Source organism: Gymnodraco acuticeps, unplaced genomic scaffold, assembly GCF_902827175.1.
Source record: "Gymnodraco acuticeps unplaced genomic scaffold, fGymAcu1.1, whole genome shotgun sequence".
Taxonomy (NCBI): Eukaryota; Metazoa; Chordata; class Actinopteri; order Perciformes; family Bathydraconidae; genus Gymnodraco; species Gymnodraco acuticeps.
Genome location: NW_022990196.1, coordinates 59,038 through 76,226, shown reverse-complemented (window position 1 = coordinate 76,226; position 17,189 = coordinate 59,038).

The following is a 17,189-nucleotide window of genomic DNA, read 5'->3' as shown; positions in this document are numbered from 1 at the left end:
AAAATATCATGCCTGTTTGAAGATGCTGCAGTGGTTTGTTTACAGGTCCTTTCGACACAACTAGCCTCTGGCAAACTGGAACACAAGGCAGAGGTGTGAGTAATCACAGCATATCTGTGTGCACATATGGCTAAACAGTAATTAAGCAATAACACTTGAGGAGAGGGTGATAGAAAATATTTTGTGGGGAGTCTGCCCTTTAATCAAGCATCCTGTTCAACCCAGTCTCACGGCATTTCGTGTTATAGTCACAACATTTAATCTATTGATTCGTGTTCATCAACACGATTTCCCCCTTTTTTTCGTGTCACACAGAACGATTTTAAAAGCAATGTATTTCTATTGGTAGTATGTTTCGTGCCTGCAACACGTCTTTTTGTCTGGTCGGGTCTTGGAAGACTGGAAGCTGTGGGGTTCATAAAAACATGTTCTTACTCAATATCAAGCCACAATTATTCTTTTTATTTTAAATCGTATAATGTCTGACTTTTTTTGTCGTCTGTGAGGAAAATAAATGGGGCTCAGAGCCTCAGAATACTGAAATCTGTATTTTTTAAATCTTTTTTTCCTTCTAATTTGTTATTCTTTTCAAAATAACACACTGTTATTTACTCACCAATAACACACAATTATCCTTGTTTTTATTTATTTGTTTAATTCCATAATCTCGGGCTTTTTTGGCGTCCGTCAGGAACTGAATTTCAAAATGAAAAGAACCGGAAACAGACGTAGGCCTATAAATGACATTTCGAGCATCTTTGCGATACACAGCCAATGAACTGATTACCCAAGATCCTCAGCTATGGTTTAAGCTCTGTGATTGGATGTTTTAGCCGCAATGCACGTTGGTATATGGTGTTAATGCAATATGAAATCCGAAAAACATTTCGGAGTTTAGGATGGCCGAAGACACTACACTACCCATAATCCCCAGCTATCGTTTGGGACTACAGTCCTGTTGACAAACCCCGTGATTAATCTTCAAGCTATGGGATTGGATGTTGGAGCGGCAGTGCGCCAAGGTTACACTGAGCGTCAAACAGCTGTTTGAAATGGAACGAAACCACGGCAGACTATCCAAAACTGGATTCGAACGGGACCAGCAGATTATGATTAATGATGTGAAATATAAACAACCCTTAAATCAGACTTTAGTTACACCTGAGTAAAATTCAGGTAAGGTGATCGTCAAGTGCCAACAATCAGGAGAGATATTTGATAGTTGGTGCTTGAGAAGACAAAACATGTATCTGCAGATCTCTATAAAGTATATTCATTACTCGTTATTCTCTACTAATAGTTAATTAAAGACTGTATATAATTGCTATTTTGCACATCCCTTTCAAGATTTCAAGATTTTCTAAGGTTTATTGACATATCATATTATACACAACTACAGTGTAGTTATGCAATGAATGAAAAACTTGGGTCGCAGGTTCCTCAACAGTGCATTACAAGACATCTATCAATATGTGTGTATACCTGCACCATTAAACTGTCAAATTCTGCACATTTCTTATACTATCAGCATACATAAGAGTATAATTAATGTGTTTAATATCAGTTAAAATAAGTGCTTCAACATAGTTAACATTGCAGGAAAGCAATATATTAGACATTAAGTACTTTGTCAGGCTTAATATTTATCTGTTTATTGTAGAGATCACTTATAGTATCTTCTTGATTTTTTATGTTCTATATTTCTATCATTGACCTTCTACTTTGCCCCTATGAAAGTATATACTCTTAATATTTTTTTCATTGAATATAACACATTAAAATAATAATTCAATAACGTGCTTTAACTACTAGGGTACACAAGGTACACACAGCCATAATAACTTTGTATTATTAGTGTAGGACACTTATGTATGTATAACATCTGAAGATGTATAGTTTTAATCATGTTTTCACATAATTTTACAGCATATTGCTATATTATTTCACATGTTTTACTTCTACACATTAATATCAACAAGTCCTCCAACTCATAGGACCAAATGGGCCGATAGTTCAGGCCCTTATTACGACCAAATATGTAGTTTGTTCAAGCGCTTAATACGTCCTATAATTACGTTTTAAAGTTTTCGCCCTCTAGTGCTGCCGTTGAATGCAAATGTTACAGATGGTTGTTTATTCACAAATAACCCTCTCTGTAAAATCCTAAATTGTAGGATAGTTTGGCCATTAAAACGTTTTTGATTAGATTTCTAGAGAGAAGTGTATATTGTACTTTTAGAATCCACGTCCAGTCGATATGTAGGATCTATAGTTTGATAGATATTATGAAGATGATTTGAGGTATGCGGCAGCCTCCATGTAAAGTTACGTTTTCATAATAAAAACCAATGATCAAATTATTTAACAGTGATATCTGCAGTACTCATCAACTAAAAAACATCGGTTTATCCTTGTTAATTATACGACATCTATTGGTTTAAATTGTGTACAATGCTTTTGTGTTTTTCCCATAGGTTTGTCTCTTTCGATTCTGAGAGACACCTTTATTTTTTCAGAGGTTTTGATAGGCTAAAACATCGATTGTTTTAGCCGCAATGCATGTCGGAATATGGTGTTTATGCGATATGAAATCGGAAAAACATTGCACCGTTATGGTGTAAATATAACCTATCTACCAATTAGATCAAATGTAAAAGTCAGCCGAATTAGTGTTGATACTGCAAGGAGACGTATTGTGTGAAGAGAAATTGAAGATGTTGTTTAATTGCTGATATATTTATGATCCACGTCACATATTCAGTTTGGGAAGCAGTTCTTCCAGTTTGTCCAGAAGTCTCTATAAATAAATAACTACGGCAGATGTGTAATATTTAATGCAGCCGAACTGTGTATTACAATGCCGTTATGTGATGACTTCCAAAGAGAAAAGCAAGAACACTCGGAATAAAGTATATATATATTTTATTTTTTAAAATGTTTTTCGGATTTCATATAGCATAAACACCATATCCCAACGTGCATTGCGGCTAAACAATCCAATCACCGAGCTTAAACCATAGCTGAGGATCTTGGGTAATCAGTTCAGTGGCTGTGTATCTGTTGCCGGTTATTTTATTGTGCAATTCAGTTCCTGACAGACGCCAAAAAAGCCAGAGATTATGGAATTAAACAAATAAATAAAAACAAGGATAATTGTGTGTTATTGTTGAGTAAATAAAAGTGTGTTTTTTAGAAAAGAATAACAAATTAGAAGGAAAAAGATTACCAAAAAACACAGATTTCAGTATTCTGAGGCTCTGAGCCCCAACTATTTTCCTCACTGACGCAAAAAAGTCCGTCATTATACGATTTAAAATCAAAAACAATAATCGTGGCTTGATATTGAGTAAGAACCATAGACTGTATATAAAGAACATGTTTTTATGAAAGACACAGCTTCCGGTCTTCTAAGACCCGACTGGACAAAAAGACGTGGTGCAGGCACGAAACATACTACCAATAGAAATACATTGCTTTTAAAATCGTTCTGTGTGACACGAAAAAAAGGGGAAAATCGTGTTGGTGAACACGAATCAATAGATGACATGTCGTGACTATAACACGAAATGCCGTGAGACTGGGTTGTCCTGATAGATCAGTTTTCATTTTGAGTGAATGCAGATGATACTGGTGCACTTAACTACTCCAAGTGGACACACTGAACATTGGCCGACTCTCAAATCATGGTTATCATGTAAACTTGGCTTGTATGTGAGGGCAAGAATTCCCATCACTTCAGTTCATTGGAAATGTGAGGTTTCTATGATGATTTCCAAGATTCTGTTTTAACCAAATAAACAAAGAGCACAAAAACCAAATCCTGAGGGCTGTGCAATAAAAGATAATCCCTAAAATAAGAGCTTAGACCAAAGTGAGGGAACACTTCAAAACAAAAACACCATTTAATAAGTGTTTTCAATTAGATCAAACAAAAAGGAAACTCAGTAAGCCTAGTCCCACCACAAAGTGCTTTAGGTAAAGGAAAATGCCAATCATTGCAAAGTACTTGGTCGTAGTAGTTTGCCAACAAATATATCATCTTTTCACAGGACTAGCTGGCAAACCGCTGTAGCTAGCCTTAGCGCTAACTCACTAGGTGACCGGGCTAGCAATAGCTCCTGGAGAATCCCCCCTGGCATTTTGTTCAATAACAAAAGTTATTAAGGAGACACATCAGACTTTAGCTTCCAAAAGTTGTTAGCTAAAGCTTTGTTAGCAAACATGTTATGTCCTAATCTTAACAGTTCACAAAGTGCATTGATAAGATGTATACTCTAGTTTCAGTCTCATAGCTGTCTCAAAAGCGGCTGAGAGGAGGTTAAATAAAGAACATGGTGCAACACAGACAATAAACAAAGACATTCTCCTCCACGTTTCCCTCCAGCTCTCAAAGGTCAGCATTAACAAGTTACAGCTCAATCTCTACATGTATGGCAGCGCTTCTATTCCAGTGAATTCCAACACAGAGAAGTGTTGTCAGTAGTTTATAGAATACAAAAACAAATCATTTTACTCAGACACATGTATAGAAATAGTAAAAACCAGAGAAACTGATAATGCAGCAGCTTGTTTCAGGTAAACAACCCCACATGTGCTGGTAACATTTAACAAAGCTGTAATCTAAAAAAAAAAGTTGGATGATTTAGTGTCCCGCTTGAATAAGACTTTGGTATAGTTTGAGCCGAAACACTAAATTATACAATCTGTGCTTCACTCTCTCAGGTCAGGATTTGAAGAAGCACATCCATAGCTTTTCTTTAAGTAGGCCACATCCAGGCTAATGTGGACATGATCAACTATTATCATATAAATCACTCATGAGCAATATTTGTTTAGCAACCATCTTTTAAAAATGTAGATGATAGATGATAGTTGTTATCTTTCCGTTCTTATTATTTGGCTAATGGTGTTTTGAATTCTAATCAGATGATGATGATTTGATGATTTGTAATGTAAGCACTATAATATTAATACTGTAGGAGTGTTTGTTATCAAGACTTCAGTGACACACTCAACATCATCAAATGAAAAGACACTATTCATAGTGGCAATGTTGGATTTAATATACCTCCTCAATAGGGCCATATGTTACTCTTGGTATGTGTTGAGAAGCAGTAAGCTTCAGCCGTCTGCCACCCACAGTTTCCTTAAAATATCTCAAAATGAAACGATATCCCGAATGCATAGCAAAAGAAAATGATTCATTTTATATGTGCATTGTACCTTATCATTATTCTGGAAATGAATACATTAACAGAGGCTTGAACATTACAAAATGTATCATGATTTAAATAGCAATTAGCTAAAGTTTTAAAATGTTTTTATTGATTTGCTTACAACAGAAGAAAGTATATTTGTTTTCACTCAAAATCAGACAAACACTGATAATAACTCTGCCGCCAACTCTGTCTTATATACTGTAATATGGCTCTTAAGCAGTGGCGGTTCTAGAACATTTGACATGGGGTGGCAAAGGGGGACAAGAGGTCATGCCAGGGTGGCATGGGAGGGCGGACCATAGCTGCGTTTAGATTCAGTTTGACGGTAAAGGATGTATCCTGGTTTCATTTATCTGGCCTCATTGCTGTGATGTGTAATATACGTGGATTTAATAGTACCGCATAGTTTAGCAAATAAAGTGATCGATCTCCCAGCCAGTTAGCGCTGTCTGCATAGTATTTTGTAACGTAATGTCCCAAACAGCGACCGTCTGTTAAACGCTATAGATTCAAACGGCAGCGTTTTATTCATATTTTGTTTCAAGCTCTCGTCCTTATTAAAAACAAAACTAGTGGAAGAGGAAATGCTCCCAGAGGAAGCTGATCCACCTTCAGGTGCTGGGACAGCTCGCTCCTTCTCTGCAGCTGTGTGAGCCGCGGTCTGTGTGAACGCCGCTCTGCAGTTTAATGCAGGGCCGTAGCTACGTTTTTAACGGGCCTTAGATGATATTTAAAATGATTCACTTTTAATTAAAGAACTGCTTGTTTCGTTGCTTGAGAAGCTTGTGGACATAGTGTAGGTTTGTTTCTACAAGTACAGTTTTAGGGACACCAAAGTTAGGGGGGCAGCTGAGGGGGGCAAGGCTCTACAGTGGGGGGGGCATCTGCCTCCCCTTGCCCCCCGTAGATCCACCCCTGCTCTTAAGCAAGAAAGAGGAATCTTTGTAAGAAAAAACAACAGATTGCCTGTCCAGGGGGGTATACTACGAAGCAGGATTTTCGCTTAGCCGGCTAAATTCAGGGAAAACTCCGGCTTTCCGGTCCTACGAAGCTGGTTCTCTTTTTAGCAGGCTAGATCTACATGGTAACTTATGCTTAGCGGCTAACCTGGTCGGGACCAGGTTAGGTTGCAGGCTAAGAGCTCAACTCAGTGAAAGCACTGCCTGCTGACCAATCAGAGCTCAGTGTGCGGAGTTTAAAGCGATCAAGTCATATTACAGGAGAAAGGAAATACAGAAAAACTGCCGTTGCAGGAAAGACGGCCGGCAAAAATCACCGACTGTGTGAACGTGAACATTAATAGAATATCACCTCCCATCTTCAGAGCAATCTGACTATTATAACATTAGCGTTAAGAAAGCTTACTTAAATATCTGCCACAACATAAGTAACCGGATCAGAGTAACATTAAGTACAGTCCGCGGCATATCACTTCATAATGTATCATATATCTCCTTATCTGAGTCAGCTGAGCCGTATCTGGCCGTGCAACACTCACAGTGTCACATACTGTATGCAGAAGTATTATTTTATGCAACACATTAAGTTGAAGAAACACTTGAGTCAAATGTAATTAAAGTCAGATCATGTTTTAGACGGGGCAGTGATATCATAAACCTGTTAATGTACGCATTCAAACACTTGTTCTGTTACCAGCTGTATTCACCTTGCAGGTGCAGCTCTGTGGCTTTGATCCTGGATAAAGTGTTTAAGTCATGGATGTTTAAAGTTTAACTTCTTCATATGTCTAATATTATAGTTGACTTTTCATTCAGGAAGTATGACGCTGCGCTGTCAGTACGCTTCTCCATGTTTGTGATTGGTCGAATGCTCCAAATACCACCCCTTTCATGTGAACGCGCACCTAACTAGATAGGACACGGCTGGCTTGAGCGATCCACTTGATAACCCGCGTCGTAGTACCGTTTAGCGAGAGCGCGTATGTTTTGGATTAGGCCAACCGGCTAACTCAAACATATCCAGGTTAGGTTGAACCAGCTTCGTAGTACAGGCCCCTGCTGAGATATGTTCATGTAAGTGCTGTTACTGCCTGAGAGAACAATAATAAAGAGCAGCTTGTTCCTGTTACAGTAGGCTACACCAGCAGGTCTAACCACTGCATCGCCATACATAAACACAATACAGGTGATGTTGCAGTAAACTGCATCATCAGGCATATGTTGGCTATTCCCTGAAAACCTTGTGGATTCCCAGGAGTTCTGGAGGCTGGTGTGACGCGGGGAGTCAGCCAGCTGCGGCTCAGCCATATGTTGTGATGTCATAGCAGAGCGACCTGGTCTATCACACGGAGAGGGTACAAACCATATCATGTGATTCATTCATTCATAGGAGTAGAAAATAAGTATTCTAAACTGGATCACACTTAATGTAAAATACATTTTAGAGGCAGCTATATTGCAGATAGTTGAAGGACGCAAGACAAAAGTACGGTGGCTGAGAGGTGCAATCGACAATTACAAAGTGTGAAACACTTTAACATAGCTTGAGATAAATTCACATTTAATAAAACAAAATTACATTAGCAAAACACTTTTACCAAAGAAAAAACGATTTAACATTAACAAAAACAAATTAATTAGATGCGAAACACTTTAACATTTGCCGAAACACTTTAACAAACTAGAGAATCAAACCGGAAAGGGAATGCCCATCATTCCAGAAGTGACGTGCAAGTGATTGACACAAACTTAAGTTTGTTTTGGCGGATAGACCGCCGGTACCTATGGACGGTACGAGTGTGTTTATGGTCGTTAAACATGTTTTGTCCGTTCTGTGGAAACCACCTGGGCCAAGTGACATGGTTTTGCTCATCACAATCATATACAGTCTATGATCACAATACACTTTCTCGTGCGCAAGAGATACGTTCTCGTGCACACGAGAAAGTTACAGGTTCGCCAAGTAGGAAGTGGAGCTGTGCCTTTTACACACAGCCTTCGCTGTGTTTACCTACATTAGACAGCTAAAGAGCGACTGCAGGCTTCTTCGTTATAGCCACACACACCTCTACATACACACACAAACACACACACACACCTCTACGCACATCGAACTGTCCGATTATTCCCCGTATTACTCGTTTTATGAAGGATATGTCCGGTCCACAAGGCACATGACATGTGTGTTTGTGCTGTGCTCAGTTCCGCTCTGTGTGTGTGTTCGGTATGTTTGTGTATGTCCGACACCGGCATTTGTTTTCAAATGACCATGAACAGTAATTTACACACATCTGGCTAACTCCATTGGTACACTGAACAAAAATATAAACACAACACTTTTGTTTTTGCTCCCATTTTTCATGAGATGAACTCAAAGATCTAAAACATTTTCTATATACACAAAATAACCATTTCTCTCAAATATTGTTCACAAATCTGAAAAAATCTGTGATAGTGAGCACTTCTCCTTTGCCGAGATAATCCATCCCACCTCACAGGTGTGACATATCAAGATGCTGATTAGACAGCATGATTATTGCACAGGTGTGCCTTAGGCTGGCCACAATAAAAGGCCACTCTGAAACGTGCATTTTTGCTTTATTGGGGGGGTCTGGGGGGGTCCGAAAACCAGTCAGTATCTGATGTGAGGGTTAGGGTTAGGGTTAGGGTAATGTTGTGAATCGAGTGGCCTGTGTTCGTCGTCCATAACATACGCCTGCCCATACCATAACCCCAACAACCACCATGGGCGGTATGTAGGGTACAGTATGGGTATGTCGTGATGAGCAAAACCATGTCACTTGGCCCAGGTGGTTTCCACAGAACGGACAAAACATGTTTAACGACCAGAAAGGTCCATAGGTACCGGCGGTCTATCCGCCAAAAACAAACTTAAGTTTGTGACAATCACTTGCACGTCACTTCTGGTATGATGGGCATTCCCCTTTCCGGTTTGATTCTCTAGTTTGCTGAAGTGTTTCGGCAAATGTTAAAGTGTTTCGACACTTGTACATTTGTCTCTAGCTTTGTAAAAGTGTTTCAAATCTTGTTAATTTGCTTTTGTTAATGTTAAATAGTTTTTTCTTGGGTAAAAGTGTTTTGCTAATGTAATTTTGTTTTAGAAAATGTACATTTGTTTTAGAAAATGTAAATTTGTCTCAAGCTTTGTTAAAGTGTTTCACACTCTCAGCCACCATACAAAAGGCATGTTTGTGGTATAATTTAGTTATAACCCAAACATTTACCATATATGAGCAATATATACACCTTTAATAAATACTTTAATTAAATGAAATCCAAATACATCAACATTAAAACAAATCGGAGTGTATTAACAGTTAATAAATGTTTAACAGCATGATCGTGGTTGTCTGATTACAGAAAATAATCGTATTGTGTGTTTGAAATAAATTATGAACTTCTTATTTCATAAAATGTTTTATTTAATGTATTTTAAGTTGTTTAAATTCAATGATACAGAGGCTGTTTTGTGTCAAAACGCGTAATGTGCTAAATAGAAGTGTGAAACAAATGCAGTTCAGGTAGACTCCAGGTAGAGAAACAGCACGGAAATAACAGAAAGGACCGGAAGCCCTGAGTCAGAGACACTTTACCTGTCCTCTTGTGTAAAGTAGGCAAAAGCAGATTACCCAGCATCGATACAACTCCGATAGGCTGTTCAGTCCTCACCAGGGTTTGATTGACAGCTTCAACACCCGCCCAAACAAACCGTCCTATCTGAGCAAACGGACCAGATCAGGTGTGAAAGCCACATATAACGGCATATTATAATCAACATTTACATATTCTGTATGTTCAGTAAATCCAGATTTAATCAACATGCAACATTCATTTTTAATGGCCTCTCTTGATCTTAGCAATTTAATTAATGACAATTTCCTTTATATACTACACTGCTGAATAATCACAAAGACATTCATAAAAACTAGTGTTATGATTAGTCTCTGTCAAACTGAATTGCTGCATATGTCTCACAAAAGGCTTATGTTATGAAGTCCAAAAGAGGAAAATCATTTCATAACCACTACATTTGCAGTCAGCAATGTGTTCATCTCAAGCTTCCTTTATATACATATATGACAAAGCCGCAGCAGTGTGCAGTCTCCACTGAGTCTCAGGCTTTAGAGGTACGGTAAAGGTCCTCAGCAGTCTCAGGGCTCTGTCTCTGTTTGGTATGCAGAGCTGCAGATGAGATGCTTGTTGATGGTCTGCAGCCCCCCTCTGACTGGAGACCTCGCCTCTAACTCTCTCTCTCCAGGCTAATTGACTGTAATGAAATTGCCGGAGACAATCTTGAGAGCAGACTTAATTGATAAAACGAATCATGGAAATGGAAAAAGAAGAGAAGGTGACAGAATGTGGAGGCTTTTGGACAGTCTTGATGCCATTCCCTGCGTGTGTGATCATCCGCATCAAGGTGTGAAAAATATTTTGAAGCTATATAATAATAGAATCATATCCACCCCCTGTGTGGTTAAGACCCCACAGGGGGTGCTGAAGGAACATTCTCATTTCTCTTCTTTTGCTCCATCTATCAGAAAACGTTTGTAAGAAGTAACTTGTTGGTTGTTAAGCAAAGCAGCTACGTTCTACTTTAGGCTGCTGGAATCAACACCCACCCAGTGCATTTGGAAATGTTCCAAAAACAACTTTACTCAAATTAAACTAATTTACTTCTCAAATGAAGCTCATGGAACGATACATAGTTGGAGAGTGTACGTTTCGTCATTTTTATTTTTATTTATTTTTGTGTTTTCTACACAGGCTAGTCTTTTGAAGTTAGCCCTATTGACCTATTACCAGGGCCGCCCCTCCCTACAGGCCAATCACGCAGGCTGCATGGGGCCCGCCTTGCGCAGGGGGCCCCGCCTAGAGGGCCTCAGCTGCTGTGCACAGTTCTCCGCGAGAGTGAGAGTGAGAGGTGACAAGGGGAGCGCGTCTGTAACCCGACACCGTTGCAATGAATCAACATCTGACCAATCACGGCTTTGATACGGCCACTAGTGCAGGTGAAGAGATGTCGGTGAAAAGACAGTTTCAGTCCGGAGCAAGCAAGAGGGAAAAAAACAAAACATGAAGAAACTAGAGCATCACTCGAAGGTGGGTTATTGTATGAGTCAAATGTACAACTTGCGAATGTTGTATAAGTCAAATTGCCAATTGCCATATTAAAACATCAGCTGCAATTCACGACATGAAGAAAGCAGTCTCTGCAGAGCATACAGGCTAATGGAGATGCAGTTATTTCCAGCATTCTTTATTTAACATTCATTCAAGTATGTGATGCCTTTTATCTGCTAATGTACAGGAGGAAGAGTGATACACTCTCTGTCTAGTTGGCTTACATAACAGTTAAAGTTTACAGCCTAAAAAACATGGAACCTGGAAAAAACATTTTATTCATTTTTATGTCAATTTGCACATTTCATGGTGATGCTCAGCCTCTCCCCTTAACTCCTAACGGCCCGTCCACACAGCGGCGTTGGAAGCTTCTTCCAAAGCTTCTGCCCATTCACTTTGAATGGGGTGACGTCACTTTTCGCCGAACTGCATTGTGGGAAGCAGAGCGGAGCTTTCCTGGCGTTTCAGGCTGCAAAAGTTGAGCAATGTTCAACTTTTTAAGCTTCTGAAGCTTTCGGTGGAAGCGTCAGCCAATCAAATCATATGCCAGTACAAGCTCTAGCCAATCAAACCGCTGCTTGTGTGTCCGGGGCGGGAGATTCATGTGATTGGTTGTTGGTCGAGCTTCAGACACGCCCGCCGGCAAGCTTTTTCCAAAGCCGCTGTGTGGACGGGCCGTAACTAGGGTTGGGTATCGTTTGAATTTCCACGATTCTGATTCCGATTCCGATTCTACTTTTCGATTCCGGTTCTTAACGGTTCTCAATTCCGATTCTTTGAGGGGCAGGGTAAAACAATGATACATGCTTCTTCCACCAAAAACATTACATTTATTCGAGAAACTTTTACACAGGTTAGTTTACAGTAATATTCACATTAATCAGTCTGTTTATATTAACTGCTATGTAACTGTAACCTGAGAACCACTGAAGCTACAACAGTTCAACTTTTAAAGGAAACCCCCCCCCCATTTAAAAACAGTTCTTGTTGAGAAAAACAAGCATATCTGCCTTCTCAGGCATACCGGGAAGAAGTGTTTGAACATTTTAAAGTAAAATGCTTCAATCTGATGCACTTTAAGCAGAATTACTAGAGACTAGATCTAGGGGGTACAACTCTAAACACCCATATGAAAAAGATCGGTTTACACTTTAATAATTAAATAAGTATGTATACATAACCAATAACCTACCATAGCCAATAACAAATACATGTAACGTATTTTATTTTTGTTGTTCATTCATATCTTATTTTACTATTTTATTTATGCATATTTTTGTATCTCTCCAGTTTAAAACGATATGTCTGGTTTACTGTCCTATAGTATACATTGGAATGATTTCAAACCTGTTTCATCCCAATAATTATAAAGGAGTGCCTTGGAAATATGTGTTTACATAAATTGTGATCAAACCGTTTGAGACCCACTGAGATAACTTAGACTAAAGTGAACTATTTAAACACTCAGAGTCCTTTACCTCACTGAGCTGTAGTCATCACCCTCTCAGTCTGACTGGAGAGGACTCTCCCTCCACATCATTGTAGAAACATCTTCTTCTTCCGTTAGAGCAGCTAGCACCAGATGCTAATAACAACAGCGTGTACCGGTGCACCGTCCCTTTCTCCCTCGCTCGCTCGCTCCCACGCTCACTCGCACTTTGGCTGTGAGCTGCGGTTGCCAGATAAGCCAACATCCCCCATTTTCATCACTTCGTGCCCATCGAGCCCATCGTACAGGGCAAATGAAAAGTGTAACAGGGATGAAAAGGGTGTTACATTTACTTAATTATGAATGTTGTTACATCAAGGCCGAACATTAGGATGAGCACCAACGGTCAAAACGTTTTTTTTCCTCCCAGAGCTGTCAGCGCAGCGCCTCCACAGATCTGGCGCCCTAGGCGAACATCTATAACGCCAGTGCGACGGGCTGGCCCTGGTCTCAGGTTACGCTGTAGGAAGTGTAGGTACAACGCTACATTTCCCGCCCCACCGCAGTCATACAGTAGGCTACGGAGAGCGGCGAGAAACATTTCCTCAGGCATCGAAAAGCGGAACCGAAATGCACATGTCTAAATGATGCCGTTGGAATCGAAATGTTGGAACCGGTTCCGAACCGGAACCGGTTCTCGGTACCTAACCCTAGCCGTAACAGTCATCGTCATGTCAACCACAACACAGAGAAATACTGATAGAAATGTGTGTGTAGTTGTTGATACATTACTGACAGAGGGAACTACATTTGAATACAGATTTAAGAAATATCAGTTTTTGAGCATGTCATAAGCATGTTTTGTCTTGACTATATTACAACTATATTATAATAAAATATAGTATTTATATTATTGAATTGATTATGATTATTATTATTAGTAGAAATAGTTTATTTGCATTAATTATATTTTAATCTTTTTGAGGCTAGTATTTGGTAGGAAATGCAGACGTATTCACCTGTTAACGCATACTGAACGACATACATGCACATTTACCATTTACCTCACTGTATACAAAGTAACTGTGTTGATAATAATAATAAACAGGAATTATATTTGCAAAGTAGCCTACTTTGTTTCCAAAAAAAATGTTTTCACTCCTGTCGGTTGGGGGGGGGGGGGGCCTCATCTCACAATGTCGCTTGGGGCCCCAAGTTGGCCAGGGGCGGCCCTGCCTATTACTGCTGCTGCTCCAGCCTGTGAATGTAGATTTACTTGAAAGAGATTACATGTAATAATAGTCTAGTTCCCAACATAGAATAAAGCAGAATATATACTTTATTAATCCCCAACAAGGAAATTACTTTGATCACTCACACTACACACATGCAGTATCGGAGAGGGAGAGTGAAGGGACAGCCAGTTCACCGGCGCCACGAGCGGTCAGGGGTTCAGTGCCTTGCTCAAGGGCATCTCGGTAGTAGCTCAGGAGGTGAACTGGCACCTCTCCAGGTACCAGTTCACACTCCTTTGGTCCGATCGGGACATGAACCGGCAAACCATCGGTCAAAGTCCCTACAGACTGAGCCACTACTGCCCAAAAAATAAAATAGTGAACCCAGAAATGTTGAGCACCCCAAAGTGTTATGATAGAACTGTATAGCACGGGTCCCCAGCACATATAAACTGTTGGGCAACATGCACAAATAGCTTAAGTTGTGCTAATTAGCATTAATGGCATTATAGCCTATGGACAATACTTAAAACAAATATTTGCCGATTTGGAACATTTTGGAGTGCTTTTGGTTGTAATTGAGGATGCTGAATACATTTTGGATATTTTCATAATGAAAAATGTCAGTTTTAACCAGAAAGTGGCCAGACTCTCGTTGAGACTCTCGAGTCTCAGACTCTCGAGCACAAATATGGATACTTTCTGGTTAAAACTGACATTTTCACTCAGCATTCCCAATAACCCCCAAAATCACTAAAACATCATCCAAATCGGCCCAGCCATTTTTTAACTATCCCCATAGGCTATAATGGTAATTCATGCTAATTAACTCAACTAAAGCTAATTGTGCAAATTGCCCAACATATGCACGTTAGCATCCAGTGCTGGGGACCCGTAGGCCTACTCTATATTTCAATCATGAAAATGTTGGTGTACTAAACACTCCTTGGTTCACTATAGGACTCTAGCTTGCAACTACTATAAAGGACAACATATGGTCAAACTGTAAGGACCATAGGAAATGATATGCTCTGGTTAACGTTAGCACTAAATTGCTAATTTGTTAAGGCTAAAGGATGTGACCACATGGATTATTTTGGTGTCTGTTCTCTGTGAACTGGCGTCATTCAACTGTCATTAAACACTTTTCGTTTGTGGCTTTTTCTGCTTGTGAATAAGGTCAACACAAAGAGCTAGATGCTGCCAACACTGGCTGCAAGAACATCTGTGATGTGGAGCTGCCGCAGTTGGCAGGATCCGATGCCAGCTGTGTGGACCCCTGGATCTGCCTGTCCCCCCGGACCGTCGGGCCACAATGTTCTGCCGCACAGCAGAATTGCAATGCGAACTGACTGTCATCTCATCAAAATATCACTTTGCTGCCACGCAAGCTGCTCACTGCCAACACCTGGGCTCCTCAGTGCACAGGGAATACAGGGAGGGAAACAAAACTGTAGCCAGTGGCAGCTTAAACCAGCCAAGTGGACTTGAGAAAGTTTATAATGTTCCTCTATATCGTCTGAGAGCAAAGCTTAAGTTGACTTGTTATGTGACACATAACACAAGACAGCAGTGGAGTGTTGTCATGGTTATTTAGGCTGAAAGCAAACAGAGATTATGGATTTTTGTCCGTTCTGACTCACACTCAAATTGAATTACACAATAGGATGGCTGGTTCCAATTAGCCCCTTTCTAAATGGAACAATATTCAAATGTGATTCCGTTCAGTTGCGGTGGAAAAGTGGAATCTTGCTGTGCAGCTCCATTATGGGAGTGAATGTGTATAGAAAGGTAGATGTGTTAATGAGACATTCAATGTAAAATGTATACTGTGATGTACTCTATTCAACTCCACAATAGCCTGGATTCTATTGAGGTCCTTAACACTGTCGGGTATTTTAATGGCTAACCTGTTCAGTGGTGTTTTGTGAAATGCTGTGGTGTTTTGTGAAATGCTGTGGTAATTTGTGAAATGCTGTGGTGTCTTGCACTTCAGGGCCACCGTAAATATGTTATAAAACATACAACATCGTAAACTCTGCGATAATAGAAGTCATTAACTCTCACTGTTTAGACGATCTGGTCATGAGATGCCGCCACCGGCAGAGAAACCCTTCCCTTCTAAAGACTTGAGTTGGATCCTAAACATAGTGTGTGTTTGTGTTTTTTAAGGAACTTATGAAATATCTATCCCCATCCACACATACAGCAGTCAGCTGAGTACCAGCAGAGGCTCAAACTGTGGGTCACAAACTGAAATGATCATCCTCCAGTAGTCCCACATGTGACTCTGATGGGAGGCAAGTGGGTCATAGAAGGGGAGGTGTGGAGGAAATGAAACATGTTCAGACACTGGCCTGTTCCACTGGGTAATTTTGGAGTAAGGAGAGGGGGAGTGTTCAAGGATGCTAGTTAGAGTGATGGAAATGGCTCTGTGATCCTCCATTATCTGTCTTCCTTTCCTCATAATGTACCTTTGCCTCTGCCCCATCGATTGCGGCTACTGCATGTTGTCATTAAATCAATTCTTCCCAGATGAGAAATGGTTTGCGTATGAACAGTCCTTGCCCTTACTATCATGACAGCACTAGCATTGGCAGTGAAATGGATAAGGATGAAACCAGAGACAACAGGAGTGCACGGAGCAGGAAATGTATTTTTCTGCTTGCTCTCGCTATTCCATTAGCTACGCATGTTAGTATCAAAACAGGACGTATGACACATTATTTTCGGCTTCTGGAGAAATACTTTAAACCCCCCCAAGCATCATGCTGCAGATATATAGCTGTGATAATGCGATATTGTCTTAAATCCTAAATGTATCTAGTACTTATTACAAAGGTAACATTAGAATAAGCTACTCTTCAAATACCTTCAGGTTTAATTCAAGAACCAATATTCACAATGATCCAGACAGCAGCACTCACATGAGACTGAATATCTCTGTGAAAGGAACATGTCATGTTATGGTTTTCTAAGAACTGTTCATAAATCCCAATAGGAACATCTTCTTCCTCACATGGAAAACAGGTACGTCTGTCTGAACAGAACCAGGGTGATACTCATGACATCTACTCCTGATTTTCTGTGTCTTCTTACCTGGAAGCAGAAGTGTTTTTCTCCTGCTCGGGGAGAGAGCTGTATGTGAGTCAGTAGAGCTCTTCTGCCACCAAGTGGGCACCTCCATGCAGGGGGAACTTTCTAC